The following is a 22042-nucleotide window of genomic DNA, read 5'->3' as shown; positions in this document are numbered from 1 at the left end:
CATGACTAACATTTCTTTTTGGTTAACTCTAGCCTGTCTGTGTGGCTATCAACTTAGAACTTTTGTTTTTATTAGGAAGGAAAAACTTCAATATTTGTACATAGTTTTGTGTATTATTATTAAGTTAATATGTTTTGGGGGGTGGTTTGTTTGTTCTGTTTGAGGGCTTTTATCAAACAAAAAGTTAAGTAAGATATGGCATAGGCTCAAATGGCTATAACAAGAAACAACTGTATAAAAGACCAACCTGCTGAACAGCATATGCATGTAACAAAAGTTGGAACTAGATGTTTAACAAAAAAACAGTTATACATAAAAGGTGGTAATAATAACTATATAAGAAAATGATGCTTTCTGTAATGTCTTTCAATCTGAATGGTCTTACAAATAAATATAAAAATGAAAGAGTAGTGAACTATATTAAAAATGTAGAGGTCAAATAGCTATGCTATAGGAGACACACCTGGAAAGAACTGAACATATGAATTTGATAAAGAAAGGTTTTCAGGATGGTTATTCAGTGGAATATCAGGGGCCAAGGAAAAGAGGAGTACTTATATTAATTGCAAGAGGAGTGCCAATAGTGTTAGAAGAAGAAACAAAAAGATAACATAGGAGAATATATAGTACTAAGGGGCTACTGACAAGGGAGGAGGATTACACTGACATGCATTTACATTCCACCTAAAATTGCTACAATGGAGCTTAAGAAAATTCTGGGAGAAATAATCAGCTTTCAGCAAGGAATATTACTTATAGGTAGAGACTGGAATTTGGTTTGCAACAGTGAAAATGTGTCTGGGGAGCTTAGAAGGGAAAAGATAACAAAGGAGGGTCGATCTTTGAAGAATTTTATGAAAATGTTTGGCATGGAAGATGTGAATTCGGTGCTAAGAGTTCGGAGTGAATTTACATATTATTCTCCAAGATACAAAAAATGGGCTAGGCTAGATAGAATTTATATCTCACAGGAACATGTGCATTTAATTGAAGGTCTTTAAATGCACCCAATAACTATTTCAGATCATGCGCCAATAATAACTAAAATAAAAATGCAAGGTAATGAGATAAAAATTAGACATTGGTTCTTTCCCACCTATCAGCTGAAAAGAGAGGAATTTAAGGAATGGGTTTTGGAATTAATTAAGGAGTTATTAGAGAAGACAGAAAATTCTTCTGAAAAATATAGCTAGGGAGTGGGATAAAATTAAAGTGGAGTTTAAAACTAGGGTGGAAATTAAGGAAAGGGATATATGGCTAAGAAATAAGAATTATTTAGAGGGAATGACAAATGTTAAAGTATTGCAAAATAGGGGGAATCTCTAAGAACAAGAAAAGGAGTAACTACAGAATGCTAAACAGAAAATAAGGGATTACCTCAATAATATGCAAGAGTTTAGAAAGATTGATGTTAAGCAACTGTTTTTGATAATAATTCTATAGCACAAAAACTTTTAGCAAAACAACTCAGGCAACAGAAAGCAGAAAGGGCTGTTACCAAGCTTAAGGCACCTATAACAAGGAAGATAACAAGAAATACTGTAGAAGTATTAGAAATATTTTGAAAATGTTATGAAAGTTTGTATAAAGCAGAGAAATATGGAAATCAAGAAAAGGTACAAATGGAAATGTTTATGGGTGAATTAAATATGCCAAGGTTAGAGGCGAATGAGGCTCAGTTACTAACAGGATAGGAAGAGATGAGATAAAAATGATTATGTACAATCAATCTACAGGAAAGTCCCCAGGAATAGATGGTATTCCTGTGGAAGTTTGGAAGCTAGGAGGGAAAAAACTGATAAAGATCTGAAAGGTTTTGTTTAACAATATGTTAAGAGGCAGAGAAGTACTAGCATCCTGGAAGAATGTGGTGGTAATGGTAATACCTAAAGAGGGTAAAGATCCATCAGCTCCAGCTTCATGCAGGGCCATTTCAATACTAAACCATGATTATAAGGTGTTTATGTCTATAATGGCTAAAAGAATGGCAAAAGTGATACCAAATTATAGATATGGATCAATGTGGTTTTGTGGAGGGGAGGCAAACATTTGACAATATTAACAGAACATTGATGATCCACAGAGAAGCAAAATGTAAGAAAATGCCACTATTAGTGGGTCTTGATATAGAGAAACCATTTGACAGAGTAGACTGGGACTTCATGAGCAGGGCAATGGAAGCATTTGCTTGCCCTGATACAATTATAAGGTTGATTAGGAATATATATGAGTGATTTGAGGTGAAAATTAAAGTGGGTGGGGTCCTCAATAATAACTTCTGCTTGAGTAGAGGAACCAGGCAGGGTTGCCTGCTTTCCCCTTTGTTGTTTGCAATAGATTTAGAACCAATGGCAAAGAAAATAAGGGACTCAGAAACTGAAGGATATAATTGGTATGGTAGTCAGGAAAAGCTGGATCTATTTGCAGATATTATTATATACATGACAAAAAAACTGACAGGGAAATTACAATGTTGTGGAACATTTTAAGACAGTTTCAAATATTCTTGGGGTACAAAATTAATGAATCTAAAACAAAGGCAATAGCAGTAAATTATGTCCCCACCCACAAATTGATCCAACAATATTCATATTTATGGGGCCATAATAAAATGGAACATTTAGGAGTATGGATTAGAAATGACTCTGTTGTTGCAGCTAAGGATATGTGGGAAGAGACTAAACAGAAGATAATACAAAAATTGAAAAACTGGAAGCTTTGTTATATGGATATGGATAGTAAGATACAAGCAATCAAAATATTTTTAGTCCCTTTAGTCTTATACACAGGTCAGGCATATGTATCAACCAGAGGAGAAGTTGTGGATAGCAATTAAAAAGAGTTGAATGATTTTATCTGGGAAGGGAAGACAGCAAGGGTCAAGTGAGATAAGCTGATTCTTCCAACAGAACAAGGTGGAGTAAATTACCCAACTTGAGGGAGGTATTTTAGAGCAGTTAAGGCTCTTGTACATAGCACAAGCAGAAAACTATAATTTAAAGTGGAAATGAATGATGATGAAACATGGGGGAAGTTCAAGAAATAAGGAAAGATTGGGATTTTGGATGCAGACTCTTAAGGAGAACAACAAAAATCATACAGAGTATTATATTCATAAAATAGCAGGGAGTATTCTAAGAACTAAACCAGCACGAGAATGGAGAAAAGAGATTCTGCCAATAGGGATGACTATGGTTAGGGATACAGATAATAGGCAAGTGGGGGCTGGAGTTTATTGAAGAAAACTGGTAAAGGAACTGAGGTATTAGGAGCAAATAACTAGAAAGGAAAAGGTAATAGAATGGGAAGAGGCCAATAATTTATTTAGACTGCAGGTTAGAGACTGCTTTTCTATCAAGGATTGAGATCAGAGTATAGGCAAATAGAAATAAGGGAATCCTAAACAAAAGACCAGCACTGGTAGAGTTTTTAGTAGAATGCAGAACAGAAGCTGCCATTAAAATGGAATAATTAGTAGAGAATAAAATATTTCATGATAATTATAAGAATCAATCAGAGAAGCTTAGAAAGGACTAGGAAGAGAGATTGGATAAGCAATTCACAAAGAGACAATGTATAGCTCCCAAATATGCAACAAAGCCAAGAAGATTTAAGATCTTTGCCTGGAAGTGTTTACATAGGTATTTTTATACCACAAGTAGACTCCAAAGAATTTTTCCTCAGGTGGATAGCAAATGTTGGAGGTATGACAGGCAAGAAAGTGTTGGCTGGGAATATATTTTTTGGTTGTAATGAGCTGGCTGACTTTAGGGATTCCCTGCGAACCGCTCTGTCAGAGATGCTATCTAAGTGGATTGGATTGACAGGGGAGGTGATGTTTTTGAGCTATTATACAGAATCATAATTGCCTAGACATAGTAAATGCTTGCTGAGTATAATTATGGTGGCTACCAAAAAAAAGCAATTACTAGAAAATGGAAATCAAAGTCTAGACCAACTTTACTAGAAGTAGTGAATATAGTAACAGAGATAAAACAACTGGAATTGGGATCTTTAGAAAAGGGACAGAGCAAACTACATAGAAAAAAATGGGAATCATGGGAACAATATATGCAGAAAAGGAATGAGATTTAAGAGGTAGGATATGAATGAGCCATGACAATGACCAGACAGATTATAAGTGATGTATAATGTTTGCAACTACTGTTGTTTCAATTATGTCTGTGATATATAATGTTTGCAACTAAAGCTGTGTCAGTGTTGTTTGTTTTTCATTTATATAAATCTAAAATTGCCAGTGTCATACCTGATAATTTAATAAAGATGTTTATTGAAAAAAAAAGGTTTGGGTGGCATATCATTTGTTGTAAAAAACACTTGCAAGTGTTGTTTGCTCTCTGGTCACTTGTCTGACATAGATAGAACAGCCTTTCATTTGTTTCGATTCCAGCAAAGGTGTGTTAGTTCTTGTTTGTATTTCAGTCATTAGCAATACAAGACTTCCTCTTGTGTCACTGTGTAGAGTAACACAGTAAGACATAATGATTATGTGATGATTAAGTTGACAAAGAAGTGTTTTAGCAGTTTGATCTGCTCTGTCAGCACTATATTACACTTTGTAAAGTGAGACATGATGTACTATGTATGCAGCCATAGCCCTCAGCAACTTAGGAGATACAAACTGTGTATCATTGTCTTTAACCAATTTCATGGGTATGTCATATCTGGTAAACATACCCCAGGATTCACCAAAATGCATGTAGGCTCCATGTTGAGCCTGCATGGAAGTACCAGTGTACACAGCCACAGTTCCCCCTGAGCAGTGAGCCATGCAAATTAATCATGAAGCGCTGCCGAGGGAGATCACAGTAACACATGTAGGCAGTAGTGTAGTGTCCTGTGGTTGTGGATTGTCCAGGGAATTCCTGGACAGATGTTATGTACAGAAGAAGAATCCATGTTATGTACCCTGCTAGTATAGAAATATATGTGAATTTTAATATATTTTGTTTTATTTTTATATTTTTTAATGCCCATTTTTGTGGTGCAGTGCAGAGAGCAGCAGTGCGACTCCATCAGCGGCGCAAAGAGATGGAGAGCCTAATTCAACAAACTTGAACTACATGCTTCGGAATGACCCAATAGATGTAAATTCATCAAACAGCATCACAGAGGGGGCCGCAGGAAGTCTGGCTTCAAATATAGGAGTCTGACATACAGTAACGAACAGTTTGAGTAATAACTACCAACAATACCACATGCAAGAGCCTGGAAATAGTGTAACAGAGAACGCGGGCAACAACTTGTTCGGCTTGCCAGAACTTGGGAACTGGCTAGCTGAAGGCTTCAATTTTTCTTCTTTTGTTAACTCGAATGTTCAACAACCAGGTGAAAGCAGAGGTAACAACACTAATTCTAATTTTACTTCTGACATTGTTTCCAAATTGAAAAGTTTTGACAACTTGTTTGTTAAATTGAGGAAAAGGTAAGACACCCTTGATCACTATAAGTAAAAAACTAAGAGCTCTCATAAAATCTTCCAAAGCAAATTTCGAGAGAAAAATAGCTAAAGACTCAAAAGACAATCATAAGGCTTTCTTTAGCTATGTTAGAAACCTGGGAGGAAACTCCCAGATATGCTCAGAGCTAGTTCAAAATGATGTGAAGATTACTGATCCTACAGACATTGCCAACATACTGGCTGACAGGTTCAGTGCAAACTTCTCCCCCCCCTCCCCCCCAAAAGGAGGGATATCTATACCAAACGATTGCAGCCCCCCATACATCTCCAGCGTCCAAGTGAAAACTGCTCTCTCCAAAGCAAAAAACACAGCATCCATGGGACCTGATGGTGTCCTCGGCTGTGTGCTCCATGAACTCAATGAGGAATTAAACCCACAGCTAGGACAGCTGTTTAATCAAAGTCTTACCTCTGGATACATTACCCAGGAGTGGCGCACTGCAACTGTGGTACCACTTCACAAAGGCGGTGCCTCCACCGACCCTGGAAATTACCGACCCATTAGTTTGACAAGCCTTATCTGCAAAGCCATGGAGAGGATCATAATGGACCTCATAAATAAAGACATAGGGAATTTGCAGACTTTGGATCCAACCCAGTTTGGCTTTGTCAAAGGCAGATCATGCCTTTTAAATTTGGTTGACTTTTTCGAAACAGTCACCAAAGCCATTGATGAGGGAAAGGCAGTCCATACAGCCTACCTCGATCTGGCTAAGGCCTTCGATACAATACCCCACTCAGGTATCATTGAAAAACTCATCAGCTTAAATGTCAACCCATACATCACAAGATGGGTTGCAAACTGGCTGAGTGACAGAACCCACAGGGTCAGAGTTGCTGGCGCCATGTCAGACTCAAAGCCTGTCACAAGTGGTGTCCCACAGGGCTCAGTCCTGGGCCCACTCTTGTTTGGCATCTACTTCTCAAGTACAAGCAAACACAGGAGGGTTATGGCTGACCAAGTTTGCAGATGACTGCAAACTGGGCGCCATAGTAGAAAACACATCTGACACAGATATCCTTCAGAAGGGTCTCACAGAAACGGATAACTGGTGCCAGAGCCACGCCTAAAGTTAAATGCCAAAAAATGCATAGTCATACCCTTCGGGAAAAACAAGGTTACCCCTAGCTACCAAATAGGTGGCAATCCACTGAGCGCAGAAGAAGTTATCAGGGACCTGGGGACCCAGGTTGATAGTAGTCTGTCATTCGACACCCATGTAGCTAAAGTAGTTAGGAAGACCTTCTACATTGCCCACCTTATCATGAAGGGTTTCTCATCTAGATCAAGGAGGTCATAGTCTCCCTTTACTCATCACTCATCAGACCTATGATTGAGTACAATGCCCCATTCGGAATGTATCTGACCCGACACTTGCAGCAGCTGGAGAGGCCACAAAGTTCCTCACCAAAAGGATAAAGGGTCTCAAAATCTGTCCTATGCTGCCCGACTGAAAGAACTCCAGCTCTACTCAGTCGCTTACCGCTTGCTCAGAGGTGACCTTTGCCTAACATACAAGGCCATGTCAAACCCAGATTTGATGAATATGCTTCACCTCAAAAAATCCAGATCCATCAGAGCCACAAGGGCGGAGACTTAAACCTGGACACGACTATTAATAGGACGTGCTGGAGGGATAGATTCATCACCCAAAGACTCCCTATGCTGTGGAACAAAATCCCGGTACATGTGAGGCAGAGCACCTCACTGGCCTTGTTCAAGAGAAATCTTGACCAATGGATGGGAGATCGCAGATATACCCCAGGGATTACCTCAGTGTCATTGCTCGACAGAGGCACAGCAAAATAATGGGTTTAGTTCCCCGTACTAAAGGGGTGGCGTAAGCCACAAAACGATGGGCTAGGCTTGTAAATGCCCTCGGGCAGATAGCCTAGTATGAACCTATGAACCTATGAACCTATTACAACTTGAAATTTCTTATTTCCATGAGTGTCTAGTACGGAAAGTTGTGCCCAAAGGATTAAGGCACTACCACTTCCCCACAGGTCTAGTAACTGTGTTTCATACAGAGCTAGTTGCACTATTTGATCAGCAGGGCTTTGAACTTTTAGAACTGATGGCAAAGCACTATATTGTGTGGGTGAATGACCTTAGTAAACAAGTAATGGAACTGGATTCGAGCATTAAATTTCATAATGAATTTTCTAGATACAAATATGAATATACTCATATTTTCACTAGTATTGATCAGTATTTAGATAAACTTAAAAGTAATAAGGTCAAAAAACTCGACCGTGACTGTAAAGCCTATAGGGAAGGTACGGCTTATCCTATTCCATCATCAGCACAAGTTTGGCAAGGACCAGCTGGTCCCCAGAATGTAATTATAGGAAACAATGGTACAACTATGGATAACAATTTACGCCAACAGGATAAGTGCATGCCTAACACTGATAATATGTCACACAATATAAGTGGTGATTTTGACACTAATAACCCTCAAACACAGACAGAGGTTAGGAGGAGTGAAAGATTGCAAAATCGTAACCAACAACAGGGCAATCTTGGGCAACAGAACCAAAATTTTTGGGACATCAACCGTTCTGGTGCCAAACCCAAACAACAAAACAACTTTTATTCGAACAAAGTGAACAAACAGAGGTCCAAGAAACGCAGGACATAACCAATGTTTCACTTGAGACTAACAGCATAAACTTTTGACTGGTTGATTTTTGCTTTTACACTGAAAACAGTACTTTGGACTTGAGTTTGGATGAAGCAAATGATAATTTTGGTACATGTAATATAATGAATGATACTACACCAGTATCAGTGGAAGTGAAACCTGTTATTATCACTAATACCATAGGTGATTTTAATGTTTATAATTTTTCTTCTGTGTCAATCACTACTGATATAGTGGATTTTTTGTCAAAGGGTTACACATATGTCCCCAGACAGAAGTTTGATTTAGTGAAAGCAATAATAGATGTTAAGGTATTTACATGGAAATTGAATTTCAACTTGATGATGGGAGGTAACACAGAAGAAATAGATGTTGACCCATTCAGAATTCCTAGCACGTACAACCCTCCTTTGCACCCATTAGTAAAGATTTTTGAACAAATGTGTGAGCTGGATATCAGGCAGAGATTTAAATACCCCTACAACAGTTACAACAATGATCATATTAGTAGAACTGAGCATGAACACCTTGATTATATTAAAACACATGATATTCGCATTTGCAAACCAGATAAAGGCAGAGTTCTGGTAGTCTTTGACAACATAGACTACTATGAACGCATGGTGAAGCTATTAGATAACCCTTCATATGAATTGAGTTCACAATCAGAAGTGAATATAGCATACGCTAGTATTAAGAACAGCATAGAGGATATGTTTATTGAGGGTAGAGTTGAACAAAAGATTTTCAATTACATGACTACTACACATCCTAGGTTCCCTTACTTGTTTGGTATACCCAAGATCCACAAGGATGTGGTTAGTCCTCCTATGAGACCTCTAGTGGATGGATGTGGTTCCCCTACCTATCCTTGTGCTAAAGTTGTTGACTCTATCTTGCAAAAATATCTGCTATACGAACATCAGATTTGTAAAGATTCATGGTCATTCCTAGAGAAGATAGATAAGTTAGAATTTGATATTAGTAACAATTTCCTTACAGTAGACGTGAAGGATTTGTATACATGCATACCCCATGACATTGGAATTGAATGGGTGAGCTTAGTGCTAAAGAAAAATGGTGCCATGGATAGAAAAATTTCTTTGGTTATAGAGTTACTAGAAATAATTTTGTATAACAACTTTTTTATGCTTGGCGACAACTTCTATTTACAGAAAGTTGGTGTCGCCATGGGCTCCCCTTGTGGGGCCAGTATAGCTAATTTGGTAATGGCCCATTGGGAAAAAGAGCATGTTTTTAAAAACCCCATTCTTATGAAGCATATAGTGTTTTATACACGTTATTTGGATGATATCTTTATTTTACTTAAAGGTGACGTCACAATCAGCAACAAGGTGTTAGATCAATTTAATGCTTCAACTCAATTTCTATGGTTTACTTCTATATATAGTAATGAAGCAATTGCCTATCTTGATATCTGGTTGTCCAAGAATAATGAGATGAATAGTTATGTGGCTTGTATTCATAGGAAAAATATATACTCTAACTCTCTTTTGCTCTTCACAAGCTGTCACCCTAGCTATCAAAAACGGTCAGTGATTAAGGGACAGTTAGTTAGAGCGGCACGCATCGTGAGTCAGGAAGAAGACTTCCACGAGGAATGCAAACTATTGAAGAGCATGTTTGTTCATAGAGGATACCCCATAACCTTACTCGATGAGTTAATCAGTGAAGTAAGGAATAAAAGGTTGAATGGTTTATACAAACCTATATTGGGTATTAAATCTATTCAATTAGAACAGGTAACCAATATAGAAGTCACACAGGCGGCCAATATGTCACGTCCTGCAAGTACATCAAGAAACTTAGGACCAAGGCTTATTCTAACATACAACATGCACAGCTATAATTGTATAGATGTCATCTGTAAGAATTGGGGTCTGTTTAAAAGTAATCCTACTACTTGCACTAAGATGGGCAACTACCCCAATGTAACATTTAGGAAGGGTAAAAATTTGAAATCACTTTTAGAACAATCTTACGCTACACACTCGAAAACAGTGGGGCTGTATAAATGTCAAAAGTGTAATCAATGTAGGCATACAGCAGAGACCAATAGGTTTGCGGTGCAGAGTATAGAATACAAGTTAAGATGTAGACCTAACTGTAATTCTAAAGTGGTTGTTTACTTGGCTGTGTGCGAAAGATGTTCCGCTTTTTATGTAGGGAAGACGGAGTGGAAACTCCGTGAAAGAATTTATGAACATCAATACGCTATCAGTAAGAAAAAGCAGGACAATGCACTTGCTAAGCATATTTCCAACTACATTAAACATAGTTTTAAATTCTTGGTAACTGATCAAATTCATCATGACAAAAGAGGGGCCCCATTACCATTACTGTTAGAAGAATTAGAACTTAAATGGCAGATTAGATTAAATGCTTATGATTTTCCAGGTTTAAATGAATCATGTTCACTAAGTAGTATTCTTAAACTGAAAAGTCTAAAGAGATGAAGCTGATGAGAGCCTTATAGTAGTAGTATCATTATTATTACTATTGGCTCTATACTGAATATCGTTAGTTTACACATAAGTTTTATCTTACATGTTATAGAGTGTATAAAGTCTGTTTTTGACAGATAAATTACTACATTGAGCTTGCACAATACACAGTGAACTATGAAATGTTATGTAATTGTTTATGTTTGACTGGTTGAATGAAAAAGTTAAACAACAACTTTTATGCCTTTAAGAAGGTGGAGCAGTTTGTTTTAATAGACCGTTTTATTTTATTTTATTTGATTGGTTAATTAAACCCACCTGAATTTATTTATATAGGTGTGGTAAAATTTTAACAATGTATCTGAAGAAGTTTGCATATAGTGCAGACAAAAAGCGCTTCAATCAATAAATTTAATTTACCATTGGTGCAGCTTGTTTGGTTTATCTCTTGGAATGCCGCAGGTCTTGCTTTTTGGAATTTTTCGTAGTTTGTCAGTCCTCCTAGTATACAATCTAAAAATTGAAACCAGATGTAATTAATTATTTATTTTGCTTTCTTTTAATGCCTGTTTGTGCAGCATGGCATAGACAGCAGCAATGCCGAGCTGCACTTACACATGCACAGGTGACATCTGCCAGACATCTATAAATAGAAACTGGATGTAATTAATTATGTGTTTTTGTGTAAATGTTTTTATTTTATATTATGAATGGTCATTTGCATGGCACGGAGTGGTGCTTAGCAATGCTAACAGGTATGTTAGTAGTATATGTGAAGATATACTGGGTTTCTTAATATCCACATAGCTGAACAGGCACAGTCACCATCTAGAGTGTTGTACTTCCCGGGTTCAAGTCCCCAGCAGTCATACCTTTTTACATTTACTGCTGTGGAAATGTGTGAGGTGACCTAAAGGGCAGTTTAATGTAAAAACAAATTGGTTACATTTGAAAAAGCTGCACAGTACTAAGCACTGCTTAAACATGGTTAACGGCTACTCCTGTATGCGCTTTTCTAAGCTTCTCTAAAACATGGCTGTGCAAGTTTACGTGATGCTCAGGTTCACTAAGCTGGTTTGTGAGATACTATGCAATGCAGCGCTTTTTTGAATGTTGCAGTATGACGTGTAAGGGCAGGAAAACAACCTATATTAAGAGCAATAGGTGGGAATTCTGCAGCATTCGTTGGAGTTTTATTAACCTGTGGATATGCCTGGCGTTGTTGGTCAGGGAGCGAGCTTTCAGGTGCAGAGGTGGGATGTGCAGGAGTCCAGAGTGTTTGTTGGACTCTTGGTCTGCAACTATGAATCCCAACTGTTGCAAAGAGATTACAGGAGCTCAGAATCTAAAGCTGAAGCCTGGGATTGGTTAGCCAGGGATCTTACCAGTGCTACTGGTATCCCTCGCACTGGTGAGCAGTGGCATTACCACTATGAGGACCTGAAGCAAAGGGAGAGAGGAACCTTGGACACCTGGGTCCAACAGGCTAGGGATGGACATGCCTCACAGATATGTAAGTATGTTTGTCACTAATTTACTAAAATACAAGCCGAATATGTGCAAAACTGGTATGCATAATGGTGTGCTTCTCTTCCAACAGTTGCCGCTGAATGGGCTTGCAACTTCCATTCTCATGCCTGCTGCCTGGCCAGGATGCAGCGTGAGTGTGGTAAGTTCATAAACAATAAACAATATCAATAACAAGAAGCAATAAGGTGTAAAGCAGGATTGTGGTTTGATAACTAATGTGCTGAAATAAGTGCAGTAGGGCTGTATTCACTGCATGTCTGTTCTAATGTTGCTGCAGTCAACTGCAAAACTGAAATAAAGGATGCAAATGTAATTGCCTGATAAATGTATTTCACAACCCACAGTATAGTTCAGGGCTGTCTGCAGCCCACTTTCAGTCACATAATACTCTCTATTTCTCCCACTCCAGGAACAAGGTATATGGGTAAGGTGTCCCATGTTATGGGCATATATCATGTGTGTACTTCACAGATTCTAAGGAGCAATAACAATAAAGTGTAACGCAGGATTGTGGTTTCATAAGAATGTGTTGAAATAAGTGCAGTAGGGCTGTATTCATTGCATGTCTAATTTCACTGCAGTCAACTGTTACATAATGTGCACATGTCCCCTGCGGTCACAGCTTTTGGGTTCTACTCCCATGCCTACCACCTAAGACATGATGGCTGTCTAGTCTACTTAATGTACACAAACATACCTCTCAAGTGTCATGATTTTTCATAATAACTGCCCAATCTGTCTGGTCCGTGACTAGCAGATAAATGGTTACCTGGACTGCAATGTATTTGCAAATCCATTTACAGAACACCTTGGTAGTTATGTACATGCACATTATATGAAACAGTTCCGTGTAGTTTTGTACCTGCATTTGTTAGTGCTTGGCCCATACTGTCCCATGCTAACAGCTTGAGAAGTATGCACATGCTACATCATCTACAGAAGAAATTGAGTCACTGTACTCACAACTGACACTGCACACCTCTAGAAGTATTAGCAGTCTGTGTATTAATATCATCTGCAACTTCACTAATGGTATGTTTTCTCTCTCTCTCTCTCCCCCCCACCCCTTATTTCTTTAATTTATTAATATTATTTATTATTATGATTTAATATTAATATATTCTGTTAAACTAACTGTTTTGTTGACACTATGGATTATTTCATTCTGGTTTTCTGTTAACATACTTAGTGTTATGTTATTTAATGTTGTGTTCCACATAATATACCTTAATATGTATTTGGATTAATCAATATTATGTTCCATTATGTTAATACTAACATTGTTTTGGTTATTACTAACCTTAACCTATTGTCATAACTAATTTACTACACCACAACAAGGTAGGCCGGTTCCAGGTGATCCACCTACCTTGGCTCCTCCAGCCATGGCACCGGGGCGCAGCACATCTGGGACTCAGCCTGGTGATGCCTTCTCTGCTGCCTCTGCACTGCCTGTGGCATCAGGTAGTTTTGCCCCACAGGACAGGGCTCAGCCTCCCTCTGGGAGCGGTGGTGGAAGGGGTGTTGTCACCATGATGAACTGCCAGGATTGGTGCCCAGAATTGCGTTCTGTTGTTTTGGACACCACCTGTTCTGGATGGAGGGCATGCTGGCCACCCTGCCGGGGCATCCTCATCCCGGAGCCCAGCCTGCACCACTGCCACTCCAGAGGCAGTGAAGGAGCAGTGTTGACAGTTCCATGGGTGGGGACTTGAGTCATGCTACTACCCAGTGGAGGTACCTGAAATTGGGATTCCACAACACCCTCCCTATCCAAAGTGTTCACCCCGTCTTGTGTCACACACCACCCGTCTGCTGTCTTGTCTGTTTGCAAAAGCTTCCTCACCTTCCCAACTTACCTCCCCCACATGTACCTATGTCTCTTCCCCAACATTCCACTCTCACCTTAAAAAAATGGGTACCTGTCTCCAAAAAAAAATATGTCCCATACATAGCTCTCCATTTTGTACACGTGTCCACCGGACACACATAATTTGGACCAATTGGCTTGACAATGCAGTTTTATTGTCCTCACCCCTCTCTCCAGGGTGACAGTTCAAATTCATCTACATATTTTGTCAAAGTGCACAGTTGTTGCTGTACAAGAAATGGATAGCTACGGTTCTTTCCTACACCTTCCCTGCACATACTTACCTGCCTTTCACTGTGTTTTCCCCCCTGCTTGCACCCCATTTCACCGCTGTCTTATCTCTCCATTTTTCTTTTTTTTAAAGATTTTTTGTGTGACACTGGGTGATGCAGTGCGCTGCACAGCATTGCTAAGCTCAGCTAAATGGAGCTATATTGATATATGTGTTTTAAATGATAATAAACACATACAAAATAAACACCTGTCCCCTATTTTGAACCCGAGACCAGTGCACCTGCAGACCAGTGCATTAACCTGACATGCCACACAGATTTTAATTAAAAGAGGTGATTTAAGCAAAGCATAGTAATTGCAAGTTACAGTAATTAAGCATGTGTAAGCAGAGTTGTGCATTGTGCCGTGTCACTGAAAACTTGCTGAAAAAGTAATGGAAAAACTGGGAGTGCAATTTCGAGTCTGGTACAGGACTGCACCACTAGAAAGCCAGATAAAGACTATTGGGTGGAACTGAGGTCTCTTAAAGCAGGTAAATGGGCACTTTTAACAGCAACATGTACAAGTACACCTGCTAAAACATTAATGGCAAAATACATGTTCAACTGGGACTCTGGTGGAGAACTACATCCCTATAAAGCCAGGCACATAATAATGGATGGAATGCAGGTATGTCACAGACTGTATGTGTGCACTTATACCTTCACAAATACACATGCTGTAACAGTGACTCAGTAGCTCAGTCTGTTAAATGCTTTGCAAACAGTAAGTTTTGCCACACATAGCCCTGGGTTCAAATCCAGTGGTATGTAGAATTTAAATTACATTATTGTGAAGCCATCAGTGAATGACTAAGTCATGCACTCTTTATCCACACAATGCATTTCAAATGAAATGTCTGCTTTTCACTGATGGAAGTCACAGCCTGCAGATAGAAATATACTTGACATATCCCTGTAGTAACACTATAAATGCATAGAGTGTCAGGTCATGTATTAATATGCATTCACAGAGGATTTTAACTTGGGTAAAGCAAATGAGGCCCACTAATATCAGAGTGCAGCACACAATCATTTCATAATGATATTACAGATTAGCACACTGCACAACTAACATACACATATGGAGGTCCTGCTACTAACAAGGACTGCCAGCACACACGTCCCACATGACTATCATAATGTAACACATGGCCTGACAGTTGCCTAAATGGTTGACATAATGGTATATTTGCCCCCTATGTTGCTCAAGGACACAATAAACATGTTGCCTATTACTCTGTTACTGATACCGTTGCCTGATATACATACCTTACACACATGCCTTCATTTGCAGTGGAATGGGTACCCTCACCCTGGCTCTGCCTCTGCAGCAAAACTCGCAAAATACACTTAGTCACAGTATGCCAAGATATCCAACAACACGATAGTCACAAACAAACAGTTTTAATAAGAAGCTTTCGGGTCTACACCCTTCATCAGCACATAAAATCATCTCAATTAAGGTACATTTAAATAGAGGAAATATTAAAGTGTATGTTTGAGGTGTATATGTTGTATTTTTATATGGATTATCATAAGGGAAGGTTTTTTTGATTTTGACTTCAGTGCAATGTATTAACAAAGGTTTTTTAGAAAAACTCTAGAAGATTTGCATATTTAATTTTGTCCTTTATATGAATGGCTGGCTTTGTCATGTGTTTTTTAATATTTCCTCTATTTAAATGTACCTTAATTGAGATGATTTTATGTGCTGATGAAGGGTGTAGACCCGAAAGCTTCTTATTAAAACTGTTTGTTTGTGACTATCGTGTTGTTGGATATCTTGGCATACTGTGACTAAGTGTATTTTGCGATTAAGAGACTGCTTAGTAGATTGCCACTAACAAATCTTCTAGGAGGACTATAAGCCAGCTGTTCAATTTCCTTTTGTACCTGCACTGCTATTTGCAGTAATGACTTCAACTATTAAGAGGCTACTGATTAAATCGACAAATCCGTTGTTACAATCTAAGGATGCGGAACCATTACAGAGTGGTAATGTAACCAGTGACTTAACAGAATTCAATAAGTTGCTTAATTCATTAGAGAAAAAAGTTCAAAACTATAAACAGTTGCAATGGCAGAGACTAAGTTTTTTAGCCTATTTAGATTTAGGGGTAATACCCCGTGGGCTGCGCATTTTAAAAATGCCATCGTATGGTAATACTTACCAGGAACTTCTGATGGAATGGCAGCAGATGAATCTTGAACTTAGTAAAACCTATATGAAACTTATGAATAAATTCTTTGAAAAGGTGGAGAGTGACTTGCTGGAAGAGATAGAGTGTCTCGAAAAACAAGTCAGTAATGTTTGTAGTACGGAGTGTCTGAATGAGCAATATCAGCTGTTCATTTGTCGTATACAAGCATTGGACTGTAGACTAGAGTTGCAAAAGAGGCAAAAGCTTGAGCGTGATAGTAAAGATTTTAGAAATGGTCATATTTTTAATTGGCCGAAGGCTAATTTTGTTGAAAGGAGAACTGAAAGACTAAATAGTAAATCTATAAAGCCTGTTAATAAATTATTGGATCCAGCTTGATAAATTTGAACTGCCGCCAGTTCCAGTATTAGCTGTATCCAATCAGAAAAAGGTTACATTAAGTGCGTTGGCTCCAACACTAGCACTAACGGACCAGTGTGAGCGGAATATAGTGAATGCAACAGTTATCGTGGGAGAAGCGTCAACTGATGATGTTTTCGTAAGAGAAACAAATGAATTTGAAATTAACTCGTTAGCAGAACCTTCGATTCCCGAAGTGGTGACTAAGGACAAGTGTAAGCAGCTTGAGATTTCATCTTTTTTACCTTTCAGGTTAAAGCAACCGGAGAAGGTAATGGTTCAGCAAAGGCCTTCGCAGGAATCACAGGGTCAGAAAATGCTGCAGAAGTCGGTCTTGAAGAGGAAGAACGAGAGTCCGAAATTGCCCAGCAAAGCACCGCGATGATGAGTACGGACATTTGTTTATTTAAAGGTACTATTAATCTTTCCAAACTTATTCTGAATGAACAACACTACAAATTATTGAACTATGGGATGAAATTTATTCCTACATTTAAAGACAATATTGTTGATATTTTAACTGATGTGAAACTGTTTGCGAGAAATGTTATGTTTAAATCTCTGTATAAGCAAACGAATGATATGAATGTTGTAAACAAGAAGTTAAGTGTTTTCATACCTCAGCTTTCACCAGTTATTACTGCTTTTTTGAATGTAGTTGAAAATTAAATAAGGGCTTTGTATCTTACCAATAGTAAATGTAAGAATAAGAATACTAAATATAATTTGACATATAGTGAATATAAGTTGCTGACACAGCTTAAGAATGATAAGAACATTGTGTTAAAACAGGCTGACAAGGGAGGGGCAATGGTAATAATGGATAGATTATGGTATAGTAGTAAATTTAAAGATTTTTTGTCTGATGCATCTACATTTAAAATGCTAACGTTTGTTGATGTTAAACAGCATATTTCTCAGGTAAATTTATTGTTATATGACATGCAACTAAATAATGACATAACAATTGATTTGTTTTCATATCTAACAGTGACCTGTCCAAAAATTCCGCAAATTTATGGTATCCCGAAAGTGCACAAATCTATGAGTGATCCACCTCTTAGACCCATTGTGTCAGGCAGAGGATGGGTCACAGAGCCAATTTCAAGATATTTGCAGGGAACTCTAGGAAAGCATCTATCTAGATGTGAAACAGTTTTGAAAGACACTGTGCACTTTCTTGGGAAGCTTGGAGCATGTTATTGTAATGATGAAGCTGGAAATGAGTATTTTTTAGTTACTTTAGACATAACATCCCTTTTTACGGTAATTCCGATAAATTATGGGATTGAGGCAGTGAGACGTTTTTTAACAGCGTATTCATTAGAACAGGTGTCTGAAGTTGAAAACATCTGTCTTCTATTAGAAATGGTCTTGACAAAGAATATATTTATTTTTGATGGTGTTCCTTATCAGCAATTAACTGGTGTAGCCATGGGCACTTCGGTGGCAAACACTTTTGCTAATTTAGTATTATATATGTGGGAAAAACAATACATTTTAAATGAAACTAATCAGTATACTCATCTTCTTGAGTGTTACTGTAGGTTTGTGGATGATTGTTTTTTCATTTGGAAAGGGACTCTAGTTCAATTGGAGAATTTTTTGTCATATATTAATACCACGACAGACTTTCTTAGATTTAAGATGGAGCACTCTATGGATTATATTGATTTTTTAGATGTCAGGTTATATAAACAGCAAGGTAGATTGGAGACAAGAGTGCATAGAAAAGATGTTTATGCAGCTAGGTATTTGAATACGGCCAGCATGCACCCTATTTATATATATAGAGGGATTGTTAAATCACAGCTGATAAGAGTTAGTAGGTTGACTACTGACAATGATGTGTTTTTGGAAGAAGCTGATAAAATGAAGGCAGAATTCTTTGAGAATGGTTATCATCCTAAGGATATCAATATGAGTTATGTAGAAGTGTTACAAGGTAGAAGTGGCCCTTATAGACCAGTATTAAAGTATGCTTCAATGAGTACTTCAGGAAGTGCATTAAACATAACAGTTAATAGAACGGTTTGTAATAATGTACTTAGATTTACCACCACTTATAACACTAATACTTATGATGTATGTAAGATAATACAAAAGAACTGGATAATTTTATTGTCCCAACCTGATTTAAAGGACATTTTAGGTCCAGTACCAAGATTTGCATTTAGGAATGGACAAACATTCAAACAAATTTTGTGTTATAAGGATTTTATGAGTGAATATGTACCCATGAGAATGAAAAGGGGCACCTTTAAATGTTATAATTGAGCCTGCTGTTCGGATATAAATGATAGAAATACCAGTTTTCGTCATCCAGTTACAGGTGAACATTTTGAGTTTACATCGCAAGCAGATTGTAACACCACTAGACTAGTTTATTTAGCTAGTTGTATTTCCTGTAATGCATTTTATGTGGGGAAAACAACAAGAAGGCTTAAGGATAGAATAACAGAGCACAAATCTGAGATTAGAAGGAAGGTGGAGACAAATGCTTTATATAGACATCTAAATGAATTTCAGACTCATGCATTTAAGTTTAGGTGTATTTGTACGGTGCAGATGGGTAATAGGGGTGGTGACATAGATAACATTTTGCTCCTGAAGGAATATGAATGGATTATACGTTTACAGGCAGATAAAACTCCAGGCCTGAATGGTGCTGTGAGCATTAAACAAATTCTGGTCAAACGTCAAAGAGAAAATCTATGAGGTAGTTTTTATAATTTTTTATAATGTCACATATTTTTATACCTTTAGTATGATATGTAAATGTCTAATTTTGTATAATGAATAGTGTATGTTTGAGGTGTATATGTTGTATTTTTATATGGATTATCATAGGGGAAGGTTTTTTTGATTTTGACTTCAGTGCAATGTATTAACAAAGGATTTTTAGAAAAACTCTAGAAGATTTGCATATTTAATTTTGTCCTTTATATGAATGGCTGGCTTTGTCAAGTGTTTTTTAATATTTCCTCTATTTAAATGTACCTTAATTGAGATGATTTTATGTGCTGATGAAGGGTGTAGACCCGAAAGCTTCTTATTAAAACTGTTTGTTTGTGACTATCGTGTTGTTGGATATCTGCAGCAAAACTGCCAGAGCTCCCACAGTTACTCTTACAGCTTGTTGTCCTCCAAAGTGTTCACACTTTCTGCCTATGCCTATTGTCTGCAGCATCAGATGCAGCCTGTGGCACACACATCTGTATGTAAAAGTAGCTGCTATAGACATACCCTCTGTGATGATGTAGTATCTTGACCCCAGGAATGTCCAGCACGACATATCAGAAGGGGCTTCTAATCTACATGAAGGCCTTATATCTTGTTCAGTGGCTGCATGTCATTGGCTAATTATATTGCAAATCAGCTGTGTTGGCTGCAATTAGCACTTCAGAACCACATATTGGTTAAGAGCCAATCACCTGGTAATGAGAACCATGTTAAAAAGGCAAACAGCTGACTAGGGAAACCAGTCTGTATGAGACTTTCTTCAGACAGTAAACGCATTGCCAGTGACTTTATTTATCTGCACATACAACAGAGGAGTATTGTACTCTATCAGGTATGTAACCTTTTTGTTTACAAAATGATGCATATGTGTGAATATACTTAAGGGGAATGGTGATTACAGCATTAAGCCTTTCTTAAAACATTAATGATGACATGTCAATGATTTCCAGATTTCTTACACCTACAGAGGATGTACAGTACATCAGATGTGGAATGTTTTGTTGTCAATGTGGCACACAGGTGTCGTAGGGATGTCCCTTTATAGTGGTTATAATACACTGCTATTCGTTTGGTGCTGTTGTTTTGACATATTATCAGGGGAGTTGCACCTAGGGGATACACTACAACTGACTTCTGTATTGGGTGTGTGATTATTCAGCAGTGTCTGTCATGGCATATACAGGAATAGCTATTGCTAGTATCTAGTTCTATCCATACAATTAGTATGTTTGCACGCTGTGGAATATGACATGTATGATCAAGCAGTGGATACTGACAGCCATTCTGTTCTTGGTGTATCTGTACATAGTGTACTTCTACATATGTGATCCTGACATGTGTTCCCATTTTGTTGTCTTTCAGGAAGCATGCATGCCAGACACTGTGCCCCTTTTATGAATGCTAATAATGATATAATCCTGGAAGGCCTCCATCAACACCATGAACTCCTACTGTCCAGGGGGAGCCAAAACAGGGAACAGCAGGCAGCATTGTGGGCTGACCTTGTCCGTAATGTTAACACCATAGGTCACCAGAGCAGGACATATGAGCAGGTTTGACACTGTGCCACTGATATGAGTAATGCTGTATGCAGAAGAGCAGCAGGTGTGGCCAGGGATTGTGGTGTCACCGGTGGAGGACCTGCAGCAGAACAACCACTCTCAGCCACTGAGGAATTCCTGGTGAACCTAGGAACACATGACAGCTCCCAGGCATCCATCACAACATGTATCATGGATGTGGGTGCCACAGTTTCTACGCCAGAGGAGCATCCAGGTAGGCTTAATTTGATCAGCACTGGAATACTGTAGCATTCAGTGTGTCAGGGTGTAGATACTGTTATGTGGGTGTCAGGTGTTTGTTCTTTGGAAGGAAGTTTAACTGCAATTTGAATGTCATGCTTAGATTTTGACCAACATAATTAACAAAGTAACTACTGTAAATGTGAGATATATGGATGTATTACCCTGTTATTGTGCAACACACAGTGGTGTTTATATTACCTCTCCCTCAGCATTTCACAGGTCCCTCAGGAATTGGACAATGCTGTGGTCCTGCTCCTGGTAAGCTCAACACTGTTTTGTTACAGATGTAGATTTACTGCAATGTATTCCCTAAAATGTCATCCCAGGCCTGCTGGCGGGATTGATGTACTGTTGCCATGACTGCCAACTGCACAGATATTTTCTCGCTGTACACACTTTAGAGTCATACCTATGCCTTGTAGGTGTGACCACACTGATAGATGTGACAGTATTGTCAGGGCATTACAGATTGCCATATGCGTCAACTGTGCAGAGTCTTCACAAATGTCAACAGCGTACCTCATTGTTGCTGATGAGATTGCTGTGTAAAGAGCTTTTATTTGCAAGTAACTACAGATGTTTGTGGGAAAAGTAATGTCCTCATGTCCTACTACATGAGGTTGGGGGTTAAAAAGGTCTATAATAGTGACAGTGTATAAAGCTT

This window comes from Protopterus annectens, chromosome 2.part1 (assembly GCF_019279795.1).
Source record: "Protopterus annectens isolate FY-2018-M chromosome 2.part1, PAN1.0, whole genome shotgun sequence".
In the NCBI taxonomy this organism is placed as follows: domain Eukaryota; kingdom Metazoa; phylum Chordata; order Ceratodontiformes; family Protopteridae; genus Protopterus; species Protopterus annectens.
The sequence above is the reverse complement of the archived record's forward strand: the minus strand, read 5'-3'. Positions refer to the sequence as shown.